Genomic DNA, 12,769 nt, shown 5'->3' with positions numbered 1-12,769 from the left:
CCCCTTTAAGCCTATGATGTGGCAGGCTTAGGGGGCCCATGAGACAGGATCACAGATTGTGTGATCCTGTCTGCTGGGCCCTGTATCTAAGCCAATCACATGGTAGGCTTAGATACATGGCCCATGTGTGATCCTGTCTGATGGGCCCTGTATATAAGCCTACCACACGGTAGGTTTAGATACAGGCCCCAGCACACAGTAATCTTATACTGTATAAGATTACTGTCTGCTGGACACTGTATCTAAGCCTACCTTGTGGTAGGCTTAGATACAGGGTCCTACAGACAGTATCACACATGGGCCCTGTATCTAAGCCTAACACATGTGTTACTAATGTGTTTTTTTTTGTGTTTTCTTACAGGTTCGGTCGTTGGACTACGTTGGATTCCAGGACTACTTTGATGATGGCTTTTTTTTTCTTTTCAATAAAATGGTTAATGAGGGTTGTGTGTGGTTTTTTTTTATTTCAATATATAAAAAATTCTATGTCTTTGTGTTTTTTTTAAACTATATTACTACTGCCTTAGTAATGGCCGCCGGCTGATTGACAGCATCCATTGCTAAGGCGGGGCTTAGTGTTAGCCGGTGCAGAGGCTAACACTAACCCCCTTTATTACCCTGGTACCCACCGCCACCAGGGGTGCTGGGAAGAGCCGGGTACCATCCAGTACTCGACCATCTGTAGTGATGGTCGGCCACTGGGGTGGCCGCAGGCTGGTATTATCAGGAGGGGAAAGGCCAAAAACAGTGGCCCTTCCCATCCTGGTAGTGCTAGGCTGCTGCTGCTGTTTTATTGTATCTGACTGGTTATGAAAAATGGGGGGGACCCCACGTCATTTAAAAAAAAAAATATATATATATAATTGGAAAGAACGATATCGGGTCCGTCCCCCCCCCCAATTTTCATAACCAGCCAGATACAACAGAGCAGCAGCAGGCAGCATTACCAGGGTGGTAGGTGCCACTGTTGTTGGCCTTCCCCAGCCTAATACTACCAGCCTGCGTCCACCCCGGTGCCTGCCCGTCACTACAGATGGTCGGGTACTGGTTCGTACCCGGCTCTTCCCAGTACCCCTGGTGGCGGTGGGTACCGGGGTAATAATGGGGGTTAGTGTTAGCCTCTGCACCTGATAACATTAAGCCCCGCCTTAGTAATGGAGGTTGTCAATCAGCCAGCGGCCATTACTAAGGCGGTGATAATAAAGTTTAAAAAGATACAAGCACATAGAAAAAATATTTTATTGAAATAAAAAAACACAACCCTCATTAACCATTTTATTGAGAATAAAAAAACGCCGTCATTGAAGTTGTCCTCGAATCCGAAGTCCAACAACCGAACCTGTAAAAAAACACAAAGACACAAAAATAATCAGTAACACATAAAGAAGCAAAATAATTATTCTTACCTTTCCTGGGTCCAGCGCTGGAGCTGCTATGTCAGCGAGCTGAGCCCTGTATCTAATCCGATCATGTGTGATACTGTCTGCTGGGCCCTATATCTAATCCAATCATGTGTGATACTGTCTGCTGAGCCACTGTATCTAATCCTATCATGTGTGATACTGCCTTCTGAGCCACTGTATCTAATCCTATCATGTGTGATACTGTCTGCTGAGCAAATGTATCTAATCCTATCATGTGTGATACTGTCTGATGAGCCAATGTATCTAATCCTATCCATAGTTTATAGGGTCGTAGTGCTATAGATATGCTATGCTGTCTCCTATACACACATTTTTTTTTGGGCGGACACATATGTATTGGGGCTATTTCCCCTGACATTTTAAGCCCTGAGGGTAAGTTCACACGGCAGCGTCCGTTACGGCTGAAATTACGGTGCTGTTTTCAGGAGAAAACAGCACCGTAATTTCAGCCGTAAAGACATGTGCAGGAGTCTTTCGATGCCTCCATTACGGACGTAATTGGAGCTGTTTTTCCATGGAGTCAATGGAAAACTGCTCCATTTACGTCTGAAGAAGTGACAGGCACTTCTTTGACGCGGGCGTTTTTTTTACGCGCCGCCATTTGACAGCGGCGCGTAAAAATTGACCGTCGGCACAGAACATCATAAGACTCATTCTAATTAATGGGCAGATGTTTGCCAACGCTTTTGAGACGCATTTTCGGATGTAAATCGGGGCTAAAACACCCGAATTAAGTCCGTAAATAGTGTGTGTGAACCCAGCCTTAGTGACGCCCCTGGCTGCTAGTGCTGCATTGTTGGGTCACTTAGGAGACCCAGCGATGCAGCTGAAAGCTGCGGACCGTCGGCCATGAGAAGTTTGCGGGGGGCGGCCCAATAAGAACTTTTGCATTGGGTCCCATGAGCCTTTAGCTACGCCCCTGAGTACAAGGGTGCAGGTTGCTTATGGGTCGATAAACTTAAATCAGTAGAGAAGCATGAAGAAATTGTCATTCTAAAATTAAATAAAGAATTAGTTGAAGGAAGAATTGCTGGTCCATTTTCCTCTCCCCCCTTTATTAACTTTAGAATATCTCTGTAATGACAGGGATAGGGAAACAGACAAGTGAGCCCTAATCTACCCGCCACTCAGTCCCTGCCTACTTGCAACGACCCGCCCTAGGCGACGGGGTACAACTGGGCGACGGTCCCTACACTCAGTAAGTGCACGACAGACAACAGATAAGGAAACACAGAACAAAGGGAAACGGGGCAGTTGCCCACGGCAACACCATGAGCAACAAGAGTAGTAAACGAGCCGAGTCAAACCAGGAGAGTACGAGGTGCCAAATGCAGAGCAGGAGAGTAGTGAACGAGCCGAGTCAAACCAGGAGTGTACGAGGTACCAAACGCAGAGAAGAAGAGTAGTCAGTAAGCCAGGGTCAATACGAAGCAGGAACAAGTAGTTCAAGAAGCTGCAGCAGGGCCAGGAAACCAACAGAGAAGAATCACAAGCAAGGAGGAACAGGAAAGGCAGGTATAAATAGACGGAGGGCGGGAGCTAGCTCCGTCTGGCCAGGCTGTGATAGGCTCTCCCACACCTAAGCCTGCCATCCTGAGTGGTGGAAGATGGAGTCAGTCTCACAGACATAGAAGCAGGTGCAGACTGATTACCTATGTGCGTGGATACAGAAGCTGTGCCTGCCAGATCCTTAACAATCTCCTTTGGGGATTGTCCCAAAGAAGGAGCCGAATGAATATAGGTTGATTCATCATCTTTCTTTTCCTGATAAGGCTTCTCTTAATTAGAGATGAGCGAACTTTTCAAAAGTTCGGTTCGGCTAGTTCGCCGAATTTCACAAAAAAGTTCGATTCGGACCGAACTAGTTCGGACCGAACCTGTCACTTACGTGCGCCGAGCATGCTACTGTCTCGGGTGCTGATTGGGGTAATGGGCTGCACTAACTCTTTCAGCAACCTTGACAGTACATGCTCGGCGCGCGGAAAATACAATTTAAATGTAATAAAAAAATTAAAATTATACGTTCGTACTTACTTTCCTCCTGTCCGGCCTCCAGCGATGACGTTTCATCCCTTTCGCCGCTGCAGCCAATCACAGGCTGTAGTGGCGGTCACGCACGTCAGGATGACGCTTCATCCCACGTGACCGCCTCTGCAGCCAATCACAGGCTGCAGCGGCGACATGGATGAAACGTCATCGCTGGAGCCCGGACAGGAGGAAAGTAAGTATGAACGTATTATTATTTTTTTTGGCATGTATGTATGTTGGCATGTATGTATGTATGTATGTATGTATGTTGTCATGTATGTATGTATATATGTGCATGTATGTTGGCATGTATGTATATATGTGTATGTATATTTGCATGTATATATTTGCATGTATGTTTGCATGTATGTATGTTTGCATGAATGTATGTTTGCATGTATGTATGTATGTTTGCATGAATGTATGTTTGCATGAATGTATGTTTGCATGTATGTATGTTGTCATGTATGTATGTATGCATGTATGTTGTCATGTATGTATGTATATATGTGCATGTATGTTTGTATGTATATTTGCATGTATGTATGTTTGCATGTGTGTATGTTTGCATGTATGTATGTATGTATGTATGTTGGCATGTATGTATATATTTGCATGTATGTTTGCATGAATGTATGTATGTATGTTTGCATTTTATGTATGTATGTATGTATGTATGTCGTCATGTATGTATGTTGTCATGTATGTATATATGTGCATGTTTGTATGTATATTTGCATGTATATATTTGCTTGTATGTATGTTTGCATTTATGTATGTTTGCATGAATGTATATTTGCATGTATGTATGTATGTTGTCATGTATGTATGTTGTCATGTATGTATGTTGTCATGTATGTATACATGTTTGTATGTATGTTTGCATGTATGTATGTTGTCATGTATGTTTGCATGTTTTTATTTTTGCATGTATGTTTATATATATGTGCATGTATGTAATTATGTTTGCATGTATTTATGTTTGCATGTATATTTGTGCATGCTTGTATATATGTATGTATCTTTGCATGTTTGTATGTATGGTTTCATGTGTGTGTGTATGCATGTATGTATGATAGTTTGCATGTATGTATGTTTGTTTGTATACATGTCTGTATGGCCATGTATGATACTGTCTGCTGGCGCCCTGTATCTAAGTCAACTTCACGGCAGGCTTCTATACATGGTATAACAGTCAGTATCACACATTAAACTGCATCTAAGCTTACAACATGTTTTATTTCATTTTTTCTTTTTTTTTACAGGTTTGGTGTTTGGACTACGTCGGTTTCGAGGACTACTTCGATGACGTTTTTTTTTTTTCTACAATAAAATGGTTAATGAGGGTTGTGTTGGGGGTGCTTTATTTCAATAAAATATTTTATCTATATCTTTGTCTTTTTCTTTTCAAATTTTATTACTACCACTTTAGTAATGGCCGCTGTCTGAGTGACAACATCCATTACTAAGGCGAGGCTTAGCGTTAGCCGGTACAGAGGCTAACACTAACCACCATTATTACCCCGGTACCCACCACCACCAGGGGTGCCGGGAAGAGCCAGGTACGATCCAGTACCCGACCATCTGTTGTGATGGTCGGGCTCTGGGGCGGCCGCAGGCTGGTATTATGAGGCTGGGAAGGGCCAAAAACAGTGGACCTTCCCACCCTTGTAATGCTAGGCTGCTGCTGCTGTGTTGTATCTGGCTGGTTATAAAAGTGGGGGGGACCCCACGTCATTTTTTTTTTATTATTTATTTATTTTTAATTTTTTTTTAAAAAGACATGGGGTTCCACCCAATTTATCATAACCAGCCACATACAACACAGTGTTATTAGCCTGGGAATGGACAAAACCAGTGGCCCTTCCCACCCATGTAATGCCAGACTGCTGCGGCCTTGTATATGGCTGGTTATTAAAAATGTGGGGGACCCAACGTCTATTGTTAAATTTGTTAAATTCCCCCAAAAAAACGACGTGGGGTCCCCCCCATTTTTATAACCAGCCCGATACAACACAGCAGCAGCAGCCTAGCATTACAAGGGTGGGAAGGTCCACTGTTTTTGGCCCTTCCCAGCCTCATAATACCAGCCTACGGCCGCCCCAGTACCCGACCATCACAACAGATGGTCGGGTACTGGATCGTACCAAGCTCTTCCCGGCACCCCTGGTGGTGGTGGGTACCGGGGTAATAATGGGTGGTTAGTGCTAGCCTCTGCACCGGCTAACACTAAGTACCGCCTTAATAATGGACGCTGTCAATCAGCCAACTGCCATTATCTAGGCACTAATAAAGTTTAAAAAAAAACACAAAGACAATTCTTTTTTATTGAAATAAGAAATCCCCAACAAAACCCTCGTTAACCATTTTATTAAAATTTAAAAAAAACGTAGATCTACGCAGTAGTCCAACGAATCGAAGATGTAGTCCAATCGGTACATCAAAATCTGCAACAACATAAAAAAACAGTTATCAATGTGAACAATAACAATACTTCTACTCACCTACACACATATATACACGCACGCATACACAAACACACACATATACACAAACACACACATATACACACACCCATATACACAAACACACACATATATAAACACACACACACACACAAACATCTACACACAAACATATATACAAATACACCCATATATATACACAAACACACCCATATATACACAAACACACACATAAACACACCCATATACACACATATACACAAACACACACATATACAAAAACACACACACACAAACATCTACACACAAACATATACACATACACCCATATATATACACAAACACACCCATATATACACAAACACACATAAACACAAACACACATATAAAAACAAAAACAGACAAAGACACATACCCAAACACACACACTGTTTCTTTTAAATGCTGCTTGGGAACCCGCTCGATCCACTATATAAGGCTGCGCTATAGTGCAGCATTTAAAAGAAACAGGATCCTGACCTGTCCATAGAGTTTAAGGCAGCACAGAGTATTTCAGGAGATGAGCGTGCAGATTCAGTGCTGCTGTGAACTCTGCTCCTACCATTACGTAGCTCTCAGTCTGTTACCTCTCCTCCACTCCTGTCCTCAAGAACACCTTCACATGATTGGCAAGTCACCACGTAATGGTAAGAGTAGAGTTCACAGCTGCACAGAGTATTTCAGGAGATAAGCGTGCGGATCTTGTGCGGGGTGGTGACTTGCCAATCATGTGAAGGTGTTATTGAGGACAGGAGTGGAGGAGAGGTAACAGACTGAGAGCTACGTAATGGTAAGAGCAGAGTTCACAGCAGCACTGAATCTGCACGCTCATCTCCTGAAATACTCTGTGCTGCCTTAAACTCTGTGGACAGGTCAGGATCCTGTTTCTTTTAAATGCTGCACTGTAGCGCAGCCTTATATAGTGGATCGAGCGGGTTCCCTAGCAGCATTTAAAAGAAACAGGATCCTGACCTGTCCACAGAGTTTAAGGCAGCACAGAGTATTTCAGGAGAGGAGCACGGCCGGCCACAGGCAGCCGGTCGTTTTTCCAAGCCGTGCTCCCATTATGCACACGACCGTAAAAACACCTGTTATTGTGGGTCGTAATTACGACCCGCAATAACGGGCTCATAGACTTCTGTTACCCATGGGTACCTTCCCTTTTCTCACGGGAAGGTGCCCGTGCCGTTAAAAAAAATAGAACATGTTCTATTTTTCTATTTTACGGGCCGTGCTGCTATAAAATTTAGGGTATGTTCACACGACAGCGTCCGTAACGGCTGAAATTACGGGGATGTTTCCGTCTGAAAACATCCCCGTAATTTCAGCCGAAACGGCAAGTGCAGGCGCTTGAACGCGGCGTCCATTACGGACGTAATTGGCGCTGCTATTCATTGGAGTCAATGAATAACGGCTCCAATTACGGCCAAAGAAGTGACAGGTCACTTCTTTGATGCGCCGCCATTTGACAGCGGCGCGTAAATATACGCCTCGTGTGAACAGACAAACGTCTGCCCATTGCTTTCAATGGGCAGATGTTTGTCAGCGCTATCGAGGCGCTATTTTCGGGCATAATTCGGGGCAAAAAATCCCGAATTACATCCGTAATTAGTGCGTGTGAACACAGGGTATGTTCACACTCACTAATTACGGACGTAATTCGGGCGTTTTTGCCCCGAATTACGTCCAAAAATAGCGCCTCGATAGCGCTGACAAACATCTGCCCATTGAAAGCAATGGGCAGACGTTTGTCTGTTCACACGAGGCGTAATTTACGCGCCGCTGTCGAATGACGGCGCGTAAATAGACGCCCGCGTCAAAGAAGTGACCTGTCACTTCTTTGGCCGTAATTGGAGCCGTTATTCATTGACTCCAATGAATAGCAGCGCCAATTACGTCCGTAATGGACGCGGCGTTCAAGCGCCTGCATATGCCATAACGGCTGAAATTACGGGGATGCTTTCAGGCGGAAACATCCCCGTAATTTCAGCCGTAACGGACGCTGTCGTGTGAACATACCCTTATAATGACAGCACGGCTCGTAAAAGCGGCCGGCCGTGCTCGTAATTACGAGTCGTAATTACGAGCACGACCCGTAAAATAAAAAAATAGAACATGTTCTATCTTTTTAACGGCACGGGCACCTTCCCGTGAGAAAACGGGAAGGTACCCGTGGCTAACAGAAGTCTATGGGCCCGCTATTTCGGGTCGTAATTACGACCCTTAATAACGGGTGTTTTTACGGTCGTGTGCATGAGGCCCCGTAATGACGGGTGGCTACATGTGTGCACCCGTCATTACGGCAGCGTTGCTAGGCGACGTCAGTAAATAGTCACTCTTCAGGGTGCTGAAAGAGTTAACTGATCGGCAGTAACTGTTTCAGCACCCTGGACAGTGACTACCGATCACAATATAGAGTACCTGTTAAAAAAAAAAGACGTTCACACTTACCGGGAACTCCCTGCTTCCTCCAGTCCGGTCTCCTGGCCGTTGCCTTGGTGACGCGTCCCTCGCGACATCCGGCCCGACATTCCTTGATGACGATGCAGCCCATGTGAGCGCTGCAGCCAATCACGGGCTGCAGAGGCCTCTGCAGCCAATCACGGGCTGCAGAGACCTCTGCAGCCAATCACAGGCTGCAGAGGCCTCTGCAGCCAATCACAGGCTGCCGCGTCAGAAAAGAAGGTCGGACTGGAGGAAGAAGAGAGACTCGTCCGCAAGACAACGACCAGGTACGTATGAAATGCTTTTTATTTTATTTTTAATCAGCAGCCTCTTTTCTCTATCAGTGATTGATAGAGACAAGTGGCTGCCGATTTGTATAATATTTTTGACCGGGTTCGGTCAAAACGGGTTCGGCCGAACCCGGTGAAGTTCGGATTCGCTGCGAACCGAACTTTCCCGGAAGTTCGGACCGAAACCGGGTTCGGTTGTCCCGGTTCGCTCATCTCTACTCTTAATGATAAAGCGGAGTCAGATTTTGCTTCAGTACAATATTCATCTTTTGATGATGCAGTGGTACTGTTGAGAAAATTTGGCCATAGATCATTATTAGCAAAAGCGGATGTCAAATCCGCTTTCGGTTATTACCCGTTAATCCCTTAGGTTTTAATTATTTAGGTATTCAATTTAATAACAAATATTATTTTGACAAATGTTTACCCATGGGCTTTACCTTATCGTGTTATTATTTTAAGGCTTTTTCCACTTTTATTCATTGGGTTACTTTGAGGGATGAGAGGGCTGGTGATTTGATGCATTACTTAGATTATTTTTTTATTTTTTTGGTCCAGCGGATTCACAAGTTTGTTTCAATCTGTTAAATAAGTACAGGGTGGGCCATTTATATGGATACACCTAAATAAAATGGGAATGGTTGGTGATATTAACTTCCTGTTTGTGGCACATTAGTATATGGGAGGGGGGAAACTTTTCAAGCTGGGTGTTGACCATGGTGGCCATTTTGAAGTCGGCCATTTTGTAACCAACTTTAGTTTTTTCAATGGGAAGAGGGTCATGTGACACATCAAACGTATCGAGAATTTCACAAGAAAAACAATGGTGTGCTTGGTTTTAACGTTACTTTATTCTTTCATGAGTTATTTACAAGTTTCTGACCACTTATAAAATGTGTTCAAAGTGCTGCCCAATGTGTTGGATTGTCAATGCAACCCTCTTCTCCCACTCTTCACACACTGATAGCAACACCGCAGAAGAAATGCCTCCCGATCTGACCCCCTTAGACTTTTATCTTTGGGGTCATCTGAAGGCAATTGTCTATGCTGTGAAGATACGAGATGTGCAGCAACTGAAACTACGGATACTGGAAGCCTGTGCTAGCATTTCTTCTGCGTTGTTGCTATCAGTGTGTGAAGAGTGGGAGAAGAGGGTTGCATTGACAATCCAACACAATGGGCAGCACTTTGATCACATTTTATAAGTGGTCAGAAACTTGTCAATAACTCATGAAAGAATAAAGTAACGTTAAAACCAAGCACACCATTGTTTTTCTTGTGAAATTCTCGATAAGTTTGATGTGTCACATGACCCTCTTCCCATTGAAAAAACTAAAGTTGGATACAAAATGGCCTACTTCAAAATGGCCGCCATGGTTAACACCCAGCTTGAAAAGTTTCCCCCCTCCCATATACTAATGTGCCACAAACAGGAAGTTAATATCACCAACCATTCCCATTTTATTTAGGTGTATCCATATAAATGGCCCACCCTGTATATTGAAGTTTGTGAGTTTTTTTTAATATCCCCTTAGCAAGTGGGAAAACAGTTTCTCCATGTTGTTGTCTTGAATTTCTAGGAATCACAATTGATACGTGTTTGATGGAATTCAGACTTCCGGAGGTTAAATTATTAAAATCAATGGATGTATTATCTAAAATGCTAATTAGCAGTAAAATAACTTTGAGGCACCTTCAATCTTTATTAGGCCTTTTAGTATTTGCCTCAAAAGTTATCCCAATGGGTAGAGTTTTTTTCTAGAAGGCTGTACATGTCTACAAGAGGTTTGAAATCTCCATTTTCTCACATTCGTCTAACTAAGGTTTTGAAAGATGATCTTAGGGTATGGCTGGAATTCTTACAAAATTTTAATGGTAGAAGTATTTGGCAGGAGGAGTTTGTCGATTCACTTGCTCTGGTCCTTTTTACAGATGCTTCAGGTTCTATGGGATATGGTGCATTTTGTGATGGTCATTGGTCAGCTGAACCTTGGGATAAGTCTTGGGTTCAAGCTGGACTTACAAAAAATCTGTTTCCATTGGAGTTATTTCCGGTTGTAGTATCTCTTTATATTTGGGGCGAATCCTTCAAGAACAAACAAATATTTTTACATACGGATAATAAAGGCGTGTGGTTTGCAGTGAATTGTTTATCATCTCATAGTGAATTAGTGATTAAGTTATTACGCTATTTGGCTTATACTGTTTTAAATTAAATATATGTGTAATGACGGGGTAGGGAGACAGACAGGTGAGCCCCAATCTACCCGCCACTCAGTCCCTGCCTACCTGCAACGGCCCGTCCTAGGCGACGGCGTACAACTGGGCGACGGTCCCTACGCTTAATAAGTGCACGACAGACAAACAGACAAGGGTACACAGAAGCTAAGGGAAATGAGTGAGCAACAAGAGTAGTGAACGAGCCGAGTAGAACCAGGAGTGCACGAGGTACAAATCGCAGAGCAGGAGCGTAGTCAGCAAAGCCTGGGTCAAAAATTAAGCAAGGTCATTAATCATAGCAGGAGCAGCAGAGCCAGGAAACAGAAAAGAATCACAGGCAAAGGAGGAGCAGGAAATGCAGGTATAAATAGACAGAGGGCGGGAGCTAGCTCCGTCTGGCCAGGCTGTGATAGGCTCTCCCACTCCTCAGCCTCCCAGCCTGACTGGTAGAAGATCGTGTCTGGCAGATCCTTTACAGTACCCCCCCCCCCTTTTAAGAGGGGCCACTGGACCCTTTCTAGGTGGACCTGGCTTATTGGGGAAGCGAAGATGGAACCTCCTGAGCAATACCCCAGCGTGAACATCCCGGGCGGGTACCCAAGTCCTCTCCTCAGGCCCGTATCCTCTCCAATGGACCAGGTACTGGAGGGAGCCTTGGACCATCCTGCTGTCCACATTCTTGGCCACCTCGAATTCTACCCCTTCAGGGGTGAGAACAGGGACCGGAGGTTTCCTCGAGGGAGCCAAGGACGGGGTGCAGCGTTTAAGGAGGGAGGCATGAAACACGTCGTGTACTCGAAAAGATGGGGGTAACACAAGTCGAAAGGAAACAGGGTTAAGGACTTCAATGACCTTGTACGGTCCTATATATCGGGGAACAAATTTTTTGGACGGGACTTTAAGGCGCAAATTTTTAGAAGATAGCCACACCAGATCCCCGACCACAAACAAGGGGTTAGCAGAACGTCTTCTATCTGCCTGAGTCTTTTGTATGCTCTGGGACGCCTCTAGGTTCTTCTGAACCTGTGCCCAGACTGTGCACAGTTCCTGATGAACGACATCTACCTCGGGATTGTTGGAACTACCAGGTGAAACGGAGGAGAACCGTGGAATAAACCCAAAATTACAGAAAAAGGGGGAAACCCCTGACGAGTTACTGACCCGGTTATTAAGGGAAAATTCGGTGACGGGAATGAAGGAGACCCAATCATATTGACAGTCAGAGATAAAACACCTTAAATATTGTTCTAGAGACTGATTAGTCCTCTCAGTTTGCCCATTAGTTTCAGGATGGAAGGCCGAGGAGAAGGACAGATCAATCTCCAACTTTTTACAGAAGGCTCTCCAAAACAATGAAACAAATTGTACCCCTCTGTCAGAAACAATATTGACAGGAACCCCATGGAGACGCAGGATGTGTTTGACAAACAAGGTAGCTAACGTCTTAGCATTGGGTAGATTCTTGAGGGGCACAAAGTGGCACATCTTACTGAAACGGTCTACTACAACCCACACCACCGACTTGCCTTGAGATGGAGGCAAATCGGTGATAAAATCCATGGAGATATGGGTCCAAGGTCTCTGGGGAATGGGCAAAGAACATAGTAAGCCCGCTGGTCGGGACCTGGGAGTCTTGGACCTAGCACAAATTTCACAAGAGGCGACGTAGGCCTTAACGTCTTTAAGCAACCCAGGCCACCAATAGTTTCTGGCAATAAGATGCTTGGTACCCAGGATGACTGGATGGCCAGATAGTGCAGAGTCATGATTTTCCCTGAGTACCCTTAGCCGGAATTGCAGGGGAACAAACAGCTTGTTCTCAGGAAGGTTCCCGGGAGCTGAACCTTGATCAGCCGAA

This window comes from Rhinoderma darwinii, chromosome 5 (assembly GCF_050947455.1).
Source record: "Rhinoderma darwinii isolate aRhiDar2 chromosome 5, aRhiDar2.hap1, whole genome shotgun sequence".
In the NCBI taxonomy this organism is placed as follows: domain Eukaryota; kingdom Metazoa; phylum Chordata; class Amphibia; order Anura; family Rhinodermatidae; genus Rhinoderma; species Rhinoderma darwinii.
This window is presented reverse-complemented; position numbering follows the sequence as displayed.